The sequence below is a fragment of the Aquarana catesbeiana genome, linkage group LG05 (genome assembly GCF_042186555.1).
Source record: "Aquarana catesbeiana isolate 2022-GZ linkage group LG05, ASM4218655v1, whole genome shotgun sequence".
Classification (NCBI taxonomy): Eukaryota; Metazoa; Chordata; class Amphibia; order Anura; family Ranidae; genus Aquarana; species Aquarana catesbeiana.
Genome location: NC_133328.1, coordinates 82,583,846 through 82,602,832, shown reverse-complemented (window position 1 = coordinate 82,602,832; position 18,987 = coordinate 82,583,846). Strand labels below are relative to the sequence as shown.

The following is an 18,987-nucleotide window of genomic DNA, read 5'->3' as shown; positions in this document are numbered from 1 at the left end:
TCCTTTGCTGCTGTGTGCTAAACAGCAGCAAGGGAAATTATGTCATCTCTCCTCGGCTCGGTATTTTCTGTTCCGGCGCCGAGGAGACAAGACATCACTGTGAGTGCACAACACATACACACACAGTAGAACATGCCAGGCACACATTTACACCCCTGATCCCCCCCGATCACACCCCCCCCCCCCCCACACTGACACCAAGCAGTTTTTTTTTTTCTGATTACTGCATGGTGTCAGTTTGTGACAGTTAGTGTGGTAGGGCAGTTACAGTTAGCCCCCTTTAGGTCTAGGGTACCCCCCTAACCCCCCCTAATAAAGTTTTAACCCCTTGATCACCCCCGTCGCCAGTGTCACTAAGCAATCATTTTTCTGATCGCTGTATTAGTGTCACTGGTGACGCTAGTTAGGGAGCTAAATATTTAGGTTCGCCGTCAGCGTTTTATAGCGACAGGGACCCCCATATACTATATAATAAATGTTTTAACCCCTTGATTGCCCCCTAGTTAACCCTTTCACCACTGATCACCGTATAACTGTTACAGGTGACGCTTTTTAGTTTGTTTATTTTTTAAAGTGTCAGGGCACCCGCTGTTTATTACCTAATAAAGGTTTAGCCCCCTGATCACCCGGCGGTGATATGCGTCGCCCCAGGCAGCGTCAGGTTAGCGCCAGTACCGCTAACACCCACGCACGCAGCATACGCCTCCCTTAGTGGTATAGTATCTGAACGGATCAATATTTGATCCGATCAGATCTATACTAGCGTCCCCAGCGGTTTAGGGTTCCCAAAAACGCAGTGTTAGCTGGATCAGCCCAGATACCTGCTAGCACCTGCGTTTTGCCCCTCCGCCCGGCCCAGCCCACTCAAGTGCAGTATCGATCGATCACTGTCACTTACAAAACACTAAACCGCATAACTGCAGCATTCGCAAAGTCAGGCCTGATCCCTGCGATCGCTAACAGTTTTTTTTGGTAGCATTTTGGTGAACTGGCAAGCACCAGCGGCCTAGTACACCCCGGTCGTAGTCAAACCAGCACTGCAGTAACACTTGGCGGCGTGGCGAGTCCCATAAGTGCAGTTCAAGCTGGTGAGGTGGCAAGCACAAGTTGTGTCCCGCTGCCACCAAGAAGAAGACAAACACAGGCCCGTCGTGCCCATAATGCCCTTTCCTGCTGCATTCGCCAATCCTAATTGGGAATCCACCGCTTCTGCAGCACCCGTACTTCCCCCATTCACATCCCCAACCAAATGCAGTCGGCTGCATGAGAGACATTTTTATGTCCTCCCGAGTACCCCTACCCTCCCCCAAAAAAGATGTCATGTCTGCAGCAAGCGCGGATATAGGCGTGACACCCGCTATTATTGCCCCTCCTGTCCTGACAATCCTGGTCTTTGCATTGGTGAATGTTTTGAACGCTACCATACACTAGTTGAGTATTAGCGTAGGGTACAGCATTGCACAGACTAGGCACACTTTCACAGGGTCTCCCAAGATGCCATCGCATTTTGAGAGACCCGAGACCTGGAATCGGTTACAATTATAAAAGTTAGTTACAAAAAAAAGGTGTAAAAAAAAAACAAAAAAAAAAAAAACACAAACAAAAATATTAAAATAAAAAAAATAGTTGTCGTTTTTATTGTGTTCTCTCTCTCTCTCTCTCTCTCTCTCTCTCTCTCTCTCTCTCTCTCTCTCTCTCTCTCTCTCTCTCTCTCTCTCTCTCTCTCTCTCTCTCTCTCTCTCTCTCTCTCTCTCTCTCTCTCTCTCTCTCTCTCTCTCTCTCTCTCTCTCTTCTCTCTCTCTCTCTCTCTCTTCTCTCTCTCTCTCTCTCTCTCTCTCTCTCTCTCTCTCTCTCTCTCTCTCTCTCTCTCTCTCTCTTCTCTCTCTCTCTCTCTCTCTCTCTCTCTTCTCTCTCTCTCTCTCTCTCTCTTCTCTCTCTCTCTCTCTCTCTCTCCTCTCTCTCTCTCTCTCTCTCTCTCTCTCTCTCTCTCTCTCTCTCTCTCTCTCTCTCTTCTCTCTCTCTCTCTCTCTCTTCTCTCTCTCTCTCTCTCTCTTCTCTCTCTCTCTCTCTCTCTCTTCCTCTCTCTCTCTCTCTCTTCTCTCTCTCTTCTCTCTCTCTCTCTCTCTCTCTCTTCTCTCTCTCTCTCTCTCTCTCTCTCTCTCTTCTCTCTCTTCTCTCTCTCTCTCTCTCTCTTCTCTCTCTCTCTCTCTCTTTCTCTCTCTCTCTCTCTCTTCTCTCTCTCTTCTCTCTCTCTCTATTGTTCTGCTCTTTTTTACTGTATTCTATTCTGCAATGTTTTATTGTTATGTTTTATCATGTTTGCTTTTCAGGTATGCAATTTTTTATACTTTATCGTTTACTGTGCCTTTATTGTTAACCATTTTTTTGTCTTTAGGTACGCCATTCATGACTTTGGAGTGGTTATACCAGAATGATGCCTGCAGGTTTAGGTATCATCTTGGTATCATTCTTTTCAGCCAGCGGTCGGCTTTCATGTAAAAGCAATCCTAGCGGCTAATTAGCCTCTAGACTGCTTTTACAAGCAGTGGGAGGGAATGCCCCCCCCCCCCCTCCCCCCACCGTCTTCCGTGTTTTTCTCTGGCTCTCCTGTCTCAACAGGGAACCTGAGAATACAGCCGGTGATTCAGCCAGCTGACCATAGAGCTGATCAGAGACCAGAGTGGCTCCAAACATCTCTATGGCCTAAGAAACCGGAAGCTACGAGCATTTTATGACTTAGATTTCGCCGGATGTAAACAGCACCATTGGGAAATTGGGGAAGCATTTTATCACACCGATCTTGGTGTGGTCAGATGCTTTGAGGGCAGAGGAGAAATCTAGGGTCTTATAGACCCCAATTTTTTCAAAAAAGAGTACCTGTCACTACCTATTGCTATCATAGGGGATATTTACATTCCCTGACATAACAATAAAAATGATTTAAAAAAAAAAAAATGAAAGGAACAGTTTAAAAATAAGATAATAAAGGAAAAAAAAAAAAAGCACCCCTGTCCCCCCCTGCTCTCACGCTAAGGCGAACGCAAGCGTCGGTCTGGCGTCAAATGTAAACAGCAATTGCACCATGCATGTGAGGTATCACCGCGAAGGTCAGATCGAGGGCAGTAATTTTAGCAGTAGACCTCCTCTGTAAATCTAAAGTAGTAACCTGTAAGGCTTTTAAAGGCTTTTAAAAATGTTTTTTTTTTTGTTGCCACTGCACGTTTGTGTGCAATTTTAAAGCATGTCATGTTTGGTATCCATGTACTCGGCCTAAGATCATCTTTTTTATTTCATCAAACATTTGGGCAATATAGTGTGTTTTAGTGCATTAAAATTTAAAAAAAGTGTGTTTTTTCCCCAAAAAAATGCGTTTGAAAAATCGCTGCGCAAATACTGTGTGAAAAAAAAAATGAAACACCCACCATTTTAATCTGTAGGGCATTTGCTTTAAAAAAATATATAATGTTTGGGGGTTCAAAGTAATTTTCTTGCAAAAAAAAATGTTTTCATGCAAACAAAGTGTCAGAAAGGGCTTTGTCTTCAAGTGGTTAGAAGAGTGGGTGATGTGTGACATAAGCTTCTAAATGTTGTGCATTAAATGCCAGGACAGTTCAAAACCCCCCAAATGACCCCATTTTGGAAAGTAGACACCCCAAGCTATTTGCTGAGAGGCATGTCGAGTCCATGGAATATTTTATATTGTGACACAAGTTGCGAGAAAGACAAATTTTTTTTTTTTTTTGCACAAAGTTGTCACTAAATGATATATTGCTCAAAACATGCCATGGGAATATGTGAAATTACACCCCAAAATACATTCTGCTGCTTCTCCTGAGTACGGGGATACCACATGTGTGAGACTTTTTGGAGGCCTATCCTCGTACGGGCCCCCCGAAACCAAGCACCGCCTTCAGGCTTTCTAAGGGCGTACATTTTTGATTCCACTCTTCACTGCCTATCACAGTTTCGGAGGCCGTGGAATGCCCAGGTGGCACAAAACCCCCCCCAAATGACCCTATTTTGGAAAGTAGACACCCCAAGCTATTTGGTGAGAGGTATAGTGAGTATTTTGCAGACCTCACTTTTTGTCACAAAGTTTTGAAAATTGAAAAAAGAAAAAAAAAAACATTTTTTTCTTGTCTTTCTTCATTTTCAAAAACAAATGAGAGCTGCAAAATATTCACCATGGCTCTCAGCAAATAGCTTGGGGTGTCTACTTTCCAAAATGGGGTCATTTGGGGGGGGGGGGTTGTGCCACCTGGGCATTCCATGGCCTCCGAAACTGTGATAGGCAGTGAAGAGTGAAATCAAAAATTTACACCCTAGAAATCCTGAAGGCGGTGATTGGTTTTCGGAGCCCCGTACGCGGCTAGGCTCCTAAAAGTCCCACACATGTGGTATCCCCATACTCAGGAGAAGCAGCTAAATGTATTTTGGGGTGCAATTCCACATATGCCCATGGCCTGTGTGAGCAATATATCATTTAGTGACAACTTTGTGCAAAAAAAAATGTGTCACTTTCCCGCATTTTGTGTCAAAAATATTCCATGGACTCAACATGCCTCAAAGCAAATAGCTTGGGGTGTCTACTTTCCAAAATGGGGTCATTTGGGGGAGTTTTATGCCATCTGGGCATTTTATGGCCTTCAAAACTGTGATAAGTAGTGAGGAGTAAAATCAAAAATTTACGCCCTTAGAAATCCTGAAGGCGGTGCTTGGTTTTCGGGGCCCCGTACGCGGCTAGGCTCCCAAAAAGTCCCACACATGTGGTATCCCCATACTCAGGAGAAGCAGCTGAATATATTTTGGGGTGCAATTCCACATATGCCCATGGCCTGTGTGAGCAATATATCATTTAGTGACAACTTTTTGTAATTTTTTTTTTTTTTGTCATTATTCAATCACTTGGGACAAAAAAAATTAATATTCAATGGGCTCAACATGCCTCTCAGCAATTTCCTTGGGGTGTCTACTTTCCAAAATGGGGTCATTTGTGGGGGTTTTGTACAGCCCTGCCATTTTAGCACCTCAAGAAATGACATAGGCAGTCATAAATTAAAGGCTGTGTAAATTCCAGAAAATGTACCCTAGTTTGTAGGCGCTATAACTTTTGCGCAAACCAATAAATATACACTTATTGACATTTTTTTTTACCAAAGACATGTGGCCGAATACATTTTGTCCTAAATGTATGACTAAAATTGAGTTTATTGGATTTTTTTTATAACAAAAAGTAGAAAATATCATTTTTTTTCAAAATTTTCGGTCTTTTTCTGTTTATAGCGCAAAAAATAAAAACCGCAGAGGTGATCAAATACCATCAAAAGAAAGCTCTATTTGTGGGAAGAAAAGGACGCAAATTTCGTTTGGGTACAGCATTGCATGACCGCGCAATTAGCAGTTAAAGCGACGCAGTGCCAAATTGGAAAAAGTCCTCTGGTCTTTAGGCAGCCAAATGGTCCGGGGCTGAAGTGGTTAACCCTTTCTCGGCTGCTAGTGGAGGGTAAAACTGCCCCGCTAGCACCCGAATACCGACGGTAAACACCGCTAACAATATCGCCGCTTTACCGCCGACCCTGCCCCAGTGTGAAAGGGGCCTAAAGGGACAGTGTAAAAAAAAAAAAAGAAATTTTTTTTTTTTTTCAAAGCGCCTGCGTACTCGCATACCAAAGAAAACGCATACATAAGCCATGCCAGCAAATGTAAACAGTGTTCAAATCACACATGGGCAATAATAATGGGCAGTAATTCTAGTAAAAGACCTCCTCTAACTCTAAACGGGTAAACGTAAAAAAAATGTAAAGCTTCGCCTAGTGCATGCAATTTTAAAGTGTAACATGTTGGGTATCTATTTGCCGTAACATCATCTTTCACAGTATACAAAAAATTGGGCTAACTTTACTGTTTTTAGTTTTGTTTTGTTTTTTGTTTTTTTTTTAAATTCAGTGAAGTGTATTTTTTAAAAAAAGTTGCGTTTGAAAGACCACTGCACAAATGCCGTGTGACTTAAAATATTGCAACGACCGCCATGTTATTCTCTAGCGTCTTTGCAAAAAAATTATATGTAATGCTTGGGGGTTTTAAGTAATTTTCTAGTAAAAAAATACTGATTTTTAACTTGTAAACAACAAGTGCCAGAAATAGGCATGGTCTTGAAGTGGTTAAAATGGTACATTTTCTATTGTGAATAAAATATGAGTTTATGAGATTTGCAAATCATTACATTCTGTTTGTCAGTTTTTTTTGTACGGTCCATGTTATTGGAAAATCTAGAATTTTATAAGTTGTCACCAGCACAGGAAACGTCCACAGTGGGACCACTTTTTCCATGACGGCCATGTAAGAAGTATGTCTGCTCACTTTGTAGGGATTTCCCCAACTTCTTGACGTGAAGTAAATCTCTCCAGTGGAATAGAATACAGATGGAGAAGGAAAACTGATCCATTTTTATATATATATATATATATATATATATATATATATATTTATTACACACAGTATCTCACAAAAGTGAGTACACCCCTCAGATTTTTGTAAATATTTTATTATATCTTTTCATGTGACAACACTGAAGAAATGACACTTTGCTACAATGTAAAGTGTAAATTTGTACAATGTAACAGTGTGGCTGTGTGTTGAGCTGTTCTGAGGGGATAGCAAATTGACACTGTTATACAAGCTGTACACTCACTCACTACTTTACATTGTAGCAAAGTGTCATTTCTTCAGTGTTGTCACATGAAAAGATATAATAAAATATTTACAAAAATCTGAGGGGTGTACTCACTGTATGTGTGTGTGTGTGTGTATATATATATATATATATATATATATATATATATATATATATATATATATATATATATATATATATATATATATAGTATATGTTTTGGATCGTAATGCATATATATGCAGTGGCTGAGAGGATGAGCCTCAATGCCCTGCGTTGGGACTCCAAGGTCCTGTGCTGAGAATGCAGGTCCCTGCTCCTCCTCTCCTCTAAGTACCTCCATAGCAAGCTGTGTGCTATGGACACACTCCTAATCCGGGGGCGTGTCGCTCGGCCCCACTCCCTCTTCACAGGATTTGATTGACAGGTGCAGGAGCCAGTAAGTCCCACTGCTGTTCCTGTGTCCTTTGAGATGAGGGAGAGAGTGCAGTGCTGCTACAGCCGGGCATAGTGCTGGATCGAGAAAAGAGTCAGGTAACTATCTAGGGAGGGGGAGTGAACGTGCAATTATTTATTATTAATATTATACAGTATTTATATAGCGCCAACAGTTTACGCAGCAGTTTACAACGTAGTAAGACATTTTTGTTTACCTTAATGCAGGGAATGCATTAAGGTAAAAAAAAGTCTTGACTTTAGAACCATTGTGAGTCAGTGGAGGACAGGCGGTAAATATTGCAGCCAAAGATGCAGTATGGTGGGCTTTATGTATATTTATGTATATTGTGCTGCTAGCAGTTGGTAGGCATTCTTTTGAGTAACCAGCTTCTAGGATGAATAAAGTGTGTTTTTTTTTGTTTTTCTTTTTTTTGTTTTGTTTTTTTTTTATTATTCTGATTACTTTAAATGATGAACTGATTGTCGGCTATGGTTGATTGCTTGCATTTCCTGATTAATTAGGCTTGTACTGAATCATGTTTAATGTTGCAGCAGGATGTAAACTTAGCTCATGCTAGCACTATATATATATGCTGGTGAAGCCCCTGTATAGAGGGAAGCTTCTATGCATTGTATAATGATGTTTTATATGGGTTCTTGCACTGATCTTATAATTGCCTTATGCATGCCGGATTATAGCAAATCTCATTTGTTAAGGGGGAAAGGTTAAAGAGGAATTGTCCCTTCCAAATTAGACTCTCCTTTGTAAGAAAAAGAAATGAAAGCATACGTACAACAAAAGCTTTTCACTTATACAGTAGTAGAGGGATAGAGGAATCATGCTTTGAGCCTAGGTAACCTAATGGAAATGTTACCATACCAATGTATCTATAATTTTCCTTTGCTAAGGAAAGCGAAGTGGAAATGTAGGGAAGATTGCAAAACTCTTGCTCACGAAAGAAAACTGAGAGAATATAATGTATTCCATTTAGAGGTGCACCGATTGGAAATTTTGTACCGAAACCGAAAATTCAGGATGCGCTTGGCCGAAAACTGAAAATGACAGTTTTTTAAAAAATATTTATATTTTTATATATAATTGTATTATATTCAACTTTTTAATTAATATGATTAATTTAAATGAATATGAATTTATTGTTGGCCATTATTGGCATCTTTTAGCGCAAGAAATGCTCAAGAAAAACGTATCCCTTTTAAATTCTATGTATGCCTTCCATTGTGGTGTAAAAATCCAGCTTGGTGCATTTTTTGGTCAGTTAAAAAAAAAAAATGAAAAATGCACCTCCCAGTTCAAATGCATTGAAAACACAGCAAGAACGCATCATTAACGCACCCGTGTTACGTTTTTGATGTGGTTTTTGAGTCACGGAACCTCTGAAAAAACACACCATTAGCACAGTAATCATAGTAAAATCGTCTCAAAATCACTGCGAATTTGCGGTAAAAACGCGGTGCGTTTTCAGTGCCATTATCAGCACCTTTTCTCTTATCGGCATTCTACCGATAACACAATTTTCGTCCGAAATGTCGGTGCATCTCTAATTCCATTGCTAACGTCTTAAAAAGCTAGTTGCTGAGCTGTCTACTTTCAGTAATTTCAGACCTGGTGCAAGAATGCAGATCGCTTCTGACTGTCTAATCTGCCTTCTTGTTCTAGGTCGTTGGTTTGGAGGTTCTTGAAACCAGAAACAGCCAGGCATCTAGTATTCTTAGTACAAGTCAGCAATGGCAGAATGAATATTTCAGTTAGTACAAGTGAGTTCTTTTGTAAAATTTTAGGCATGTAGTTGTCAGCAACAATCTGGAGTTGGAGTTGGAGCTGAATCTGGAGTATGGAGCTCTTCTACACAGAGGATCCCCCACAGAGTAGCTCCAGGCTGCCCCCCCAAAAAAATTAAAGTCAGCAGCTACAATTACTGTAGCTGCTGACTTTTAATGTAAGGACGCTTACCTGTCCAGGGATCCAGGGATGTCCTCACCCGAACCGATTCTTCCATCGTCTTCGGGTGCAAGCACCGACATCTCTAGTATGGGAAACTGGAAGTAAAGCCTTGCAGCTTCACAGCCTGTTTCCTAGTGCGCAAGTCGCACTGCACCTTGTGAATGGTCCTGTAGTCTTCTGGGACCTGAAGACTGTGGGGGAAAGAGGGGTGACCGAACTGTCAAAACCAGGTACCCCCCCAAGAAGTGCCAAATGTGAGTGTGGATTTGACAGGAAATGAAGCAATTTAAGGCGGATCACAACGCTATTAAAAAGGGAACAAAGCCTATCTTGGTTGCCATCACAACGGGGCGGGCACTTCTGACAACGACGCCTGTTGTGATGACAACCTGAGAAGTTTCCTGCACCGCTAGATATCCTTACTGCGCATGTGCGAGAACGGGCGGTGCATGCTGTTTATACAGCAGCACCGTATCCCGGAAGACTATCCTAGTAGGCTTCGCATTCCCACTAGCAAGATGGAAATGCTTGAAACAGAAATCTAAGGTTACATTTTAAAATAAAATAATAATGATAGTGGCGCGATTGATGAGAATAGTGTATGCTGCATTATATTAGGATGATAACAGCAGATGGCTTTAAAAAAAAAAAATGGAATATGTCGGTGGAACTTCGTTTTTAAGGAATGCTGCCCTGTAATTGCCAGATAACTAGTATCATTATTTCTTTGCAGTGGACCTGTCTTTTAAAATCACACTTCACAGGCACATGTCAGCACCAGCAATTAACCCAATTTTACTTCAAGCGTTAGTTCACCTTTACCGCAAAACTGTCTATGCAGATAAGGGGCATAGATAGATAAAAATAAACTGCAGCTCCGACTAAGGTTGAATAAAGCCCTTCATATAGGTGTAGGCCATTTACATAGCAGGACATTGCTAGGTACTCCCAGGACGTTTCTAAGTGAGGCCTACTCATCCTCCATCATCATCAGGAGTGAGCTCTCAAATGCCGAGCTCAGAGCTACTGCATCAGGGGAGACAAAGAGTATGTGAGGGGGTTTGAATCAGAGAAAGAGCTCACTCCTGTGATGGTGGAGGTGAGCAGTAACGACTAGGCCTCCATTAGCAACGTCTTGGGAGTATTCCACTCAGGCTTCAAAAGGTATGTAAATGGCTTACACCTATAGTAAGGGTATTTTTCATCTTTAGTCAGAGCTGCACAGTTTGTTTTAATCTACAAACATCCCTTGCCTGCATAGGCAGGTTTTTTGTAAAGGTGAACTATCCTTTTAAATTAAAAGAAAAAAACTCTTCTTTACCTTGAATACAAAACTATGTTCTGAGCCTCATCATGTCACTTCTGCTCAAGGCAAAGGTGACATACTCTATTGCTACCTGGTGCATTGTGGGTGTTGAAAATTATTATTATTATTATTATTCTCTATTGTCAAGATAAAAGAAAAAAACTAAATCTGCTCATGTAATGTACAAATATGGCTGCTCCAAGTATTTATATTATTATTACACAGGATTTATATAGCACAAACAGTTTGCGTAGCACTTAACATGAGGGCAAAGAATACAGTTACAATACAATTTAATATAGTAGGAATCAGGGGGCCCTGCCCATTAGAGCTTACAATCTAAAAGGATCAAGTGATACAAAAGGTAGGGGTTGTGGGGGTTGAGCTGATGAAGAAAATAAAAGTACAGTTATTAGTTGCGGGCAGGGTAGGCTTCTCTGAAAAGATTTGGGTTTGCCTAAAATGGAGAGGGAAATGGTTAGTCAGATAAATTGGGGGTAGAGAGCTCCCAAGTCTGTCCCATCCTCTGGAAAAGTCCTGGAGGTGGGCATGGGAGGAGGTAACAAGGGAGCTAGAGAGCAGGAGTTCTTGTGAGGAATGAAAAGAAACAACTAGGTTTGTATTTTGAGACTAGGTTAGTGATGTAGCTGGGGGCAGAGTTGTGGATGGCTTTGTAAGTTAATAGTATTTTGAATTGTATTTGTTGGGTAAGTGGAGCCAATGGAGGGATCGGCAGAGAGGGATGTAGCAGATGCTGGGTGGTTGGTAAGGTGGATGAGCCTGGTGGCAGCATTCATGATGGACTGAAGGGGGATAGACTATGTAATGGTAAGCCAATGGGGATGGAGTTGCAGTAGTCGAGGTGAGAGATAATCGGTGAATTAGAAGCTTTGTGGTGCCATTGGTTGGGAAGGGGCATATCTTGGAGATGTTGCGGAGGTTGAGGTAACAAAATTTGGGGAGGTTGAGGCAGCAAGATTTGGACAGTGATTGGATGTGGGGCCAAGAAGACAGTTCAGAGTCCAGGATAACTCCTAGCACCCTGGCATGTAGGGACGGACTGATAGTTGTGCCATTGATCTTGACAGAGGTCAGGGGAGGAAATATGGGCTCAGTTTTGGAGAGATTGAGTTTAAGGAAGTGGTGTGACATCCAGGCTGATATATCCTGTTAGTAGATTGGGAATGTGTGAAAAGACTGAGGGAGTGACCTGAGGGGTAGAGAGAGATATTTTGGTGTCGCCAGCTTAGAAATTTTATTGAAAGCCATGGGAGGCAATCAGCTGGCCCAGGAAGGAGATGTAGAACCACAAATATGCAAAACAAGTACTATAAAATATTATAGCTGTCATTAGAGAAATACAGTGGCCGCCAATCTAGCCTCAGTTTGAAAATGCCAGTTGCCCTTGTGTGACTTTTAAGTCATAGACTTAGAACAAGCATGCAACCCATGAGTCAGGAAAAAAATAAACGTTCTTATCTCTTTATTTGCCTCATGTAAATTATTCAGAAGGTATTGAAGCCAAAACATCAGCTTGACATCCAGGAAATTAACATTTTCAGAAGCAGTGTCAGTCTACATACATATCTCACAACATTTAGATATGATTATAGTCTGCAGATTTTTAAAATATTTTTTATCTAAGGACACTTTCACATAGTCGTTGAAGTTAAGGGGTTGGGTTGTGTTTTTACTGCTTGCTGACTGCCTATCAATACCAGTCAAAATTGTTAAAATAGGAAGTGGATGGGGGGTGTACACATGGTAGCATTTGCCGTGCCTTGTGCGCCAAGGCAAAAATAACACTTTTATTGAATCATTATTTAATTACTTTTATTGAAACGTCCCAAAAACATGCAGTCAACGCACTGTAACCATGCCTGTGGCATTTGCAGCGAGTTTAGCCGCTTTCCGTCTACCCCATAACAATTTTACTGCTACAGGGTGGGAGCTGTGCACCGGATCACATATTTATAAGTGATTCAGGACCTCCTCCTGCAGGGGCGCACGTGCGTGCCACTGGTGGGCCGCTTCTGCCGTGATAATTCACAGCCAAAGACGATTTGCTTGTGCCGGGCACTCAATGTTCTCAGGCACCTGCCAATCATCAGCAATACACAGAGAACTGAGATATGCCTATATAAACAAGGCGTGTCTCAGTTCTGACGGGGAAAGGAATGGATGCTGTGTTCTTGCAAAGCAGAGACTCAAATTCATTACTTCCCCTAGTAAAAGCAGCACACAGTTAACACACTTACACAGGCTAGGCACACAGTTAACCCTTTGATTGACCTAGATGTTAACCCCTTCCCAGCCAGTGTCATTAGTACAGTGACAGTGGATATTTTGAGCACTGATCACTGTATTGGTGTCATTGGTTGTAGGCAAATTGTCAGAATGTCTACCTCAATATCAGGGTCCCGTTTATAAGTTGCTGATCGCTGCCATTACTAGTAAAAAAGTAAATAAATATTCAATACAGTGCCTTGAAAAACATTTCATACCCCTTGAAATTTCCCACATTTTGTCATGTTACAACCAAAAACATAAATGTATTTTATTGGGATTTTATGTGATAGACCAGCACAAAGTGGCACATAATTTTGAAGTGGAAGGAAAAATGATAAATGGTTTTCAAGATTTTTTACAAATAAATATCTGTAAAGTGTGGCGTGTGGTTGTATTCACCCCCTGAGGCAATATTTTGTAGAACCACCTTTCGCTGCAATTACAGCTGCAAGTCTTTTTGGGGATGTCTCTACCAGCTTTTCACATCTAGAGAGTGAACATTTTTTTACATACTTCTCTGCAAAATAGCTTAAGCTCTGTCAGATTGGATGGAGAGCGTCTGTGAACAGGAACTTTCAAGTCTTGCCACAGATTCTCAATTAGATTTAGGTCTGAGCCATTCTAACACATGAATATGCTTTGATCTTAACCATTCCATTGTAGCTCTGGCTGTATGTTTAGGGTCGTTGTCCTGCTGGAAGGTGAACCTCCGCCCCAGTCTCAAGTCTTTTACAGACTCTAATAGGATTTATTCTAAGATTGCCCTGTATTTGGCTGCATCCATCTTCACATCAACTCTGACCAGCTTCCCTGTCCCTGCTGAAGAAAAGCATCCCCACAACATGATCCTGCCACCGCCACGTTTCACGGTGGAGGCGGTGTGTTCAGAGTGATGTACAGTGTTAGTTTTTGCCACACATAGCGTTTTGCTTTTAGGCCAAAAAGTTCAATTTTGGTCTCATCTGACCAGAGCACCTTCTTCCACATGTTGGCATGGACCATAGGGTGAGTACATGGATTGAAAGCTGGCTACAGGGGAAAGTTCAGAGGGTGGTGATAAATGGGGAGTACTCGGAATGGTCCGGGGTGGGTAGTGGGGTTCCCCAGGGTTCTGTCCTGGGACCAATCCTATTTAGATTATTCATAAACGACCTGGAGGATGGGATAAACAGCTCAATCTCTGTATTTGCGGATGATACTAAGCTAAGCAGGGCAATAACTTCTCCACAGGATGTGGAAACCTTGTAAGAAGATCTGAACAAATTAATGGGGTGGGCAACTGCATTGTAGAAAAATGTAAAGTAATGCATTTGGGTGGCAAAAATATGAATGCAATCCACTCACTAGGGGGAGAACCTCTGGGGGAATCTAGAATGGAAAAGGACCTGGGGGTCCTAGTAGATGACAGGCTCAGCAATGGTATGCAATGCCAAGCTGCTGCAAGCAAAGCAAACAGAATATTGGCATGCATTAAAAAGGGGATTAACTTCAGAGAAAAAAAACAATTCTCCCACTCTACAAGACTCTGGTCCGGCCGCACTTGGAGTATGCTGTCCAGTTCTCAGGAAAGGATGTGCTGGAAATGAAGAGAGTACAGAAAAGGGCAACAAAACTAATAAAGGGAATTGAGGATATTAGTTATGAGGAAAGGTTACGAGCATTGAACTTGTTTTCTCTGGAGAGGAGACGCTTGAGAGGGTATATAACTTTTCCGCGAAAAGGAAATTTAATAAGACACGGGGCCTTTCACAAAAATGAGAAGAAAAGCAGTTTAACCTTCTTTACTGTAAGAGCGGTAAGGATGTGGAATTCTCCACAGGCGGTGGTCTCAGCAGGGAGCATCGATAATTTCAAAAAACTATTAGATAAGCACCTGAACGACCGCAACATACTGGGATATATAATGTAATACTGACATAATCACACACATAGGTTGGACTAGTTGGACTTGTGTCTTTTTTCAATCTCGCCTACTATGTAACTATAACTTTTGAGCAAACCAATCAATATACGCTTATTTGGATTTTTTTTTTACCAAAAAATCTGTAGCAGAAAACATATTGGCCTAAATGTATGAAGAATTTTTTTTTTTTATATTGGATATGTTTTATAGCAGAAAGTAAAAAATATATATATTTTTTTTTTCTTCAAAATTGTCGGTCTTTGTTTATAGCGCAAAATATAAAAAACGCAGAGGTGATCAAATACCACCAAGAGAAATCTATTTGTGGGGGAAAAAAAGACATAACTTTGGATACAGTGTCACACGACCGCGCAATTGTCAGTTCAGGTAACTCAATGGCATATTGCAACAAATGGCCTGGTCACGAAGGAGGGTAAATCTTCTGGAGGTCAGGTAGTTGAGGTGAAGTTGCAAGTGTCAAAAAGTGATCGTTTCCTATTTTAGCCGTTAAAAAAAAGACATATCTCCCAGGGATTTTTGAGGAGTGTTGCTTACACAACTTGTGCAACATGTCCAAAGCGCTCATTAACACTGTAGGTTCATTAAAGTGGTTGTAAAAAATACTAGCTCATTATGTAATACTCACCTGAGATCGAAGCCCTCGCTGCTGTGCCCGTGCACAGCATCAGCCAGCGACATCACTCCCGGGGGTTACTTCTGGGTATCGCGGCTCCAGCGATGTGATTGGCCGGAGCCGCGATGACGTCAACTCCCGCGAATGCGCGGGGTAACGGCACACTCGGTGAAGCAACGGCACATACGTGCCATTGCTTCAGTTTGTGTCAGTGCGCATGTGCCGATGACAGCGGCACATGCAAATACAGGGGATATCTCTTAAACTGTGCAGGTTTAGGAGATATCCGGGGTAGCTACAGGTAAGCCTTATTATAGGCTTACCTCTAGCACAAAGTGGTATGTTAGGGTTTACAACCACTTTAATGCTCGTTAAAGGTGGCTTTAGAATTTAACGCCTGTGGCAAAGAGCCCTAAGGGCTCATTCTGAAGAGCATTTGACAGGCAGTGAGAAGGAATGTATTGCTTCTTCACCACCTGCTTTAACCCCTTGAAGCCCACATTGGTTCTCTGCAATTGCTTGCATTGCACGTGGTTGCGGGAAGTTTGCAGAGCAGCACCATTCATTTGAAGTGACAGGGGGTATAATTCCTGCCACAGCCGCAAAACAGAGCATTGCGGCGCTGGCCTGTGTACACCCCCTGGGTGCGGCCTCTACAGCTAAAAGGAGTAGCGGTTGATTTTCCATAAAAGCACAGTTCAGCCACAGAGTTTTACTGCCTCCCAACCTCATGTGTGAAGGAGTCCTATAACACATAAAAGGCTATAGGTCCGGTTTAACAAGAAATCCTGGGGATGGTGGTCAAGGAGGAGTATATTAATACAGAAAGCATGCCTTCCCAGGCCTGAGGTCATCCTATGGCACGAATGTGTAGCCAAGGTGGCAGTGGTAAGTAGTGAGCAATCCTCTAGTGCAGTGGGGTAAGCATAGGTACTTATTTCCAATATGTTGGAGTAGAGGGCCTCCAGTGTTACCTTTGCAGCACAGATTGTGCAAATATTGTCTAGAAATAAAAACTTGCAGCATTTGAAAAAAAAAAAAAAAAAATTGAACTATACAGTCCATTGCTTCTAGCTCATTTGGAATAGATGGTGCAGTCTGGTGTTCTAGTGATGTATATTGTAGTAATTTAGGCCTCGGTGTTGGTGGTTTTAGTGTTGCTGTATTGGAGTGCTGCTGAAACAACACTATACAATTTCATTACTTGGTCATTTATATTAGAAATAATACTGTTGACCAACTTTGAAAACAGTCTAGGGCAAAATTTGAAATTCTTGATCTAGTTGGGTGCCTGCAGCGGCTTCAGAATGTATCGGGTGGATTTGATTTAAATCAAGTCAATTTAAATCCCTAGTAAAATGGCTTGATTTAAATCATAATGTTTAAAGAGCAACTGTCATTTCTGTCCCGCAGCTCCTCCTCTGACCCGCTGTTGACTCACCGACATTCTCATTCACTTTAATGGGACGGCTGGTGATGCGGCAGTGACACAACAAGGTGAGGGATGTGGCGGCAGCAGGTGAGTGGATGCCCATTAACAGGCGCTGCCATAATGGGTCTGAAATGACAGGTGCTCTTTAAATGTAAGGAATTATTCTTGCTGGTAGTTGGAATCTTTAATGTTTGCAAACAAAATGAAGGTTTCCCATTTAGAATAATAAGTTGTCAGGTTAGTAAAACAGCGATATCAGAACCGATTCAATCATACAGTTTGTAGTGTACATAAATTTGCAAAACAATAGGATAAAGGAATATTCCTGAACTTTGTTTTATCTCATGGGTGGCCTTTTATGAAACTGAGATCAGCGGCGATCCCGAGTCTCACCGCTGATCTCAGGTCATTACCAGTTTATGAAACTGAGGTATGAACATGTTCTCCGCTGATTATCGCAGCACAGTGAGAATCTGTAACTGACTGTCACAGAAACGGCCAGTTTATGAAGGTGCGATCTCAGCACCTCACTGGCGATCTGTGACAGAATTCTCTTTCTGATTCACCATTTCAGAGGTGGAGAATCAGAGAGAGAAGCGTGAAGCTGGCTGAGTATTCTGGAGAAAGCAGGAAGTCTTTTGACTTCTTTCTTTCACCAGTCAGAGCACATCTTCCCCACCATTACACACCCCAAAACCAGCAGGTTTATTTCAATGTGTGTATGTAATTATATATAATGAACCGGCGTGATTCCTGTGCGGGTTTCCACATCGCACCTACATTGACATCTGCGCACCACTGCGGGTGTCAATGTAAAGTTAATGACACCCACAGATCATTTCACAGATCACAGTGCGAACTATGTAATGGTGCAGGAATCGATTCCAGTGCGGACCAAATAAAGGGTCCTGTACCATTTTGGTGCAAATGCAATATGATTTAGGGCTGGTTCCCACTGCTGCGGTGTCCGAGATCGGATGTGATTCGCAGTGCAGAATCACATCCGATCTCTGTGCGATGCGATTTCAGCATACAGATAGTATGGCTTAATTCGCATTGCATTCGGACCAAACTCGTACAGGACCCTTTTTTTGGTCCGCAGCAGAATAGGATCGCATGGGTGTTCACACCCATGCGATCCGATTCCTGTCCGAGTTTGCAGATCGCACTGTGATATGCGAACTGATTTGGGGGTGTCGTTACCTTTTAGGCCCGGTTCACACTTGTGCGATGCCAGACATCCCACAGGCATCGCATGTAATTCGCAGCACACTGCCATTCACATTACATGCGATGTCTGTGCGGTGCGATATTAGCCGTACAGATAGTATGGCTGATATCGCACCGCATTCGGCGCAAACACGCACAGGACCCTTTTTTCTTTTTGGATCAGAATCGGATTGCATGTGTGTTCACACATATGCAATCCGATTCATGTCCGAACTCTCAGTTCGCAGTGCGATATGCAAGCTGAACTGAGGGTTTCCTTACCAATGTATTGACACTCCCCAGCGATTCGCATATGGCAGTGTGTACTGACATGCGAGTCTGTGCGATGCGGGAACCCGCAGTGGATTCGCAGTGTTCTCGCATCGCACCAGTTTATCAATTTTTATGTTTATCAATTATGAAATATATTTTATTTTCATTTATTAATAAATATTTATACTTGTATACTTTTATTAAAATTATTTTTTAAGGATTATAAATGTATTTTGCATTTATATGAATGGTGTATAGCTGCATTACATATGTGGATTACATTCATTTACTATACACTATTGACATTTAAATAGGCACATGTATGATCTTTATTGATAAAAACAATGTTTTTTTTAATAATTAGGTTAATGTATATTGTGTAGGGGGAATTTCACTTTATTATTTTATTAATATGTTGGGGAATAATGTGTGCTGATTCGTGTTAAACTTTTGTATTTTACGCTTCCTCATACTGTAATCCCGCTACATCACGCGAGATTTCAGTGAGAGGAGCCATTCTCAGGAGTTCTCGGCGTTTGTAGATCGCTTCTCAACTCAACATGAGAAGCGATCTACACACTTTCATAAACAGGCACTCAGGAGAGCGATCTCCTCTGAGAATGCCTGAGAACTGAATAGCGATATTTTACCGCAGTTTCATAAAAGGACACCATGGTTACTGTGAAATTGTGTGAATGCATAGTGCATGTTATCTCAGCTTGTATTCATTGAATGAGTTTACCAAAAATGTAACGATTGCAGAATATACAGCCTCATGCTACATAACTAAGCTCCATTTAATGCTGAATAAAATAAATTATTAATGTATCTTAAATAGAAAACTATCTTTAGATATTTTTTTTTCTC

General features: G+C 41.7%; 1 protein-coding gene across 5 annotated transcripts in view; it reads left to right on the top strand.

The window, feature by feature from the left end:
* Positions 1-18,987, top strand: part of ZMYND11 (zinc finger MYND-type containing 11) — a 147,908-nt gene that overhangs the window by 22,909 nt on the left and 106,012 nt on the right. The gene's annotated exons all lie outside the window — the stretch shown is intronic.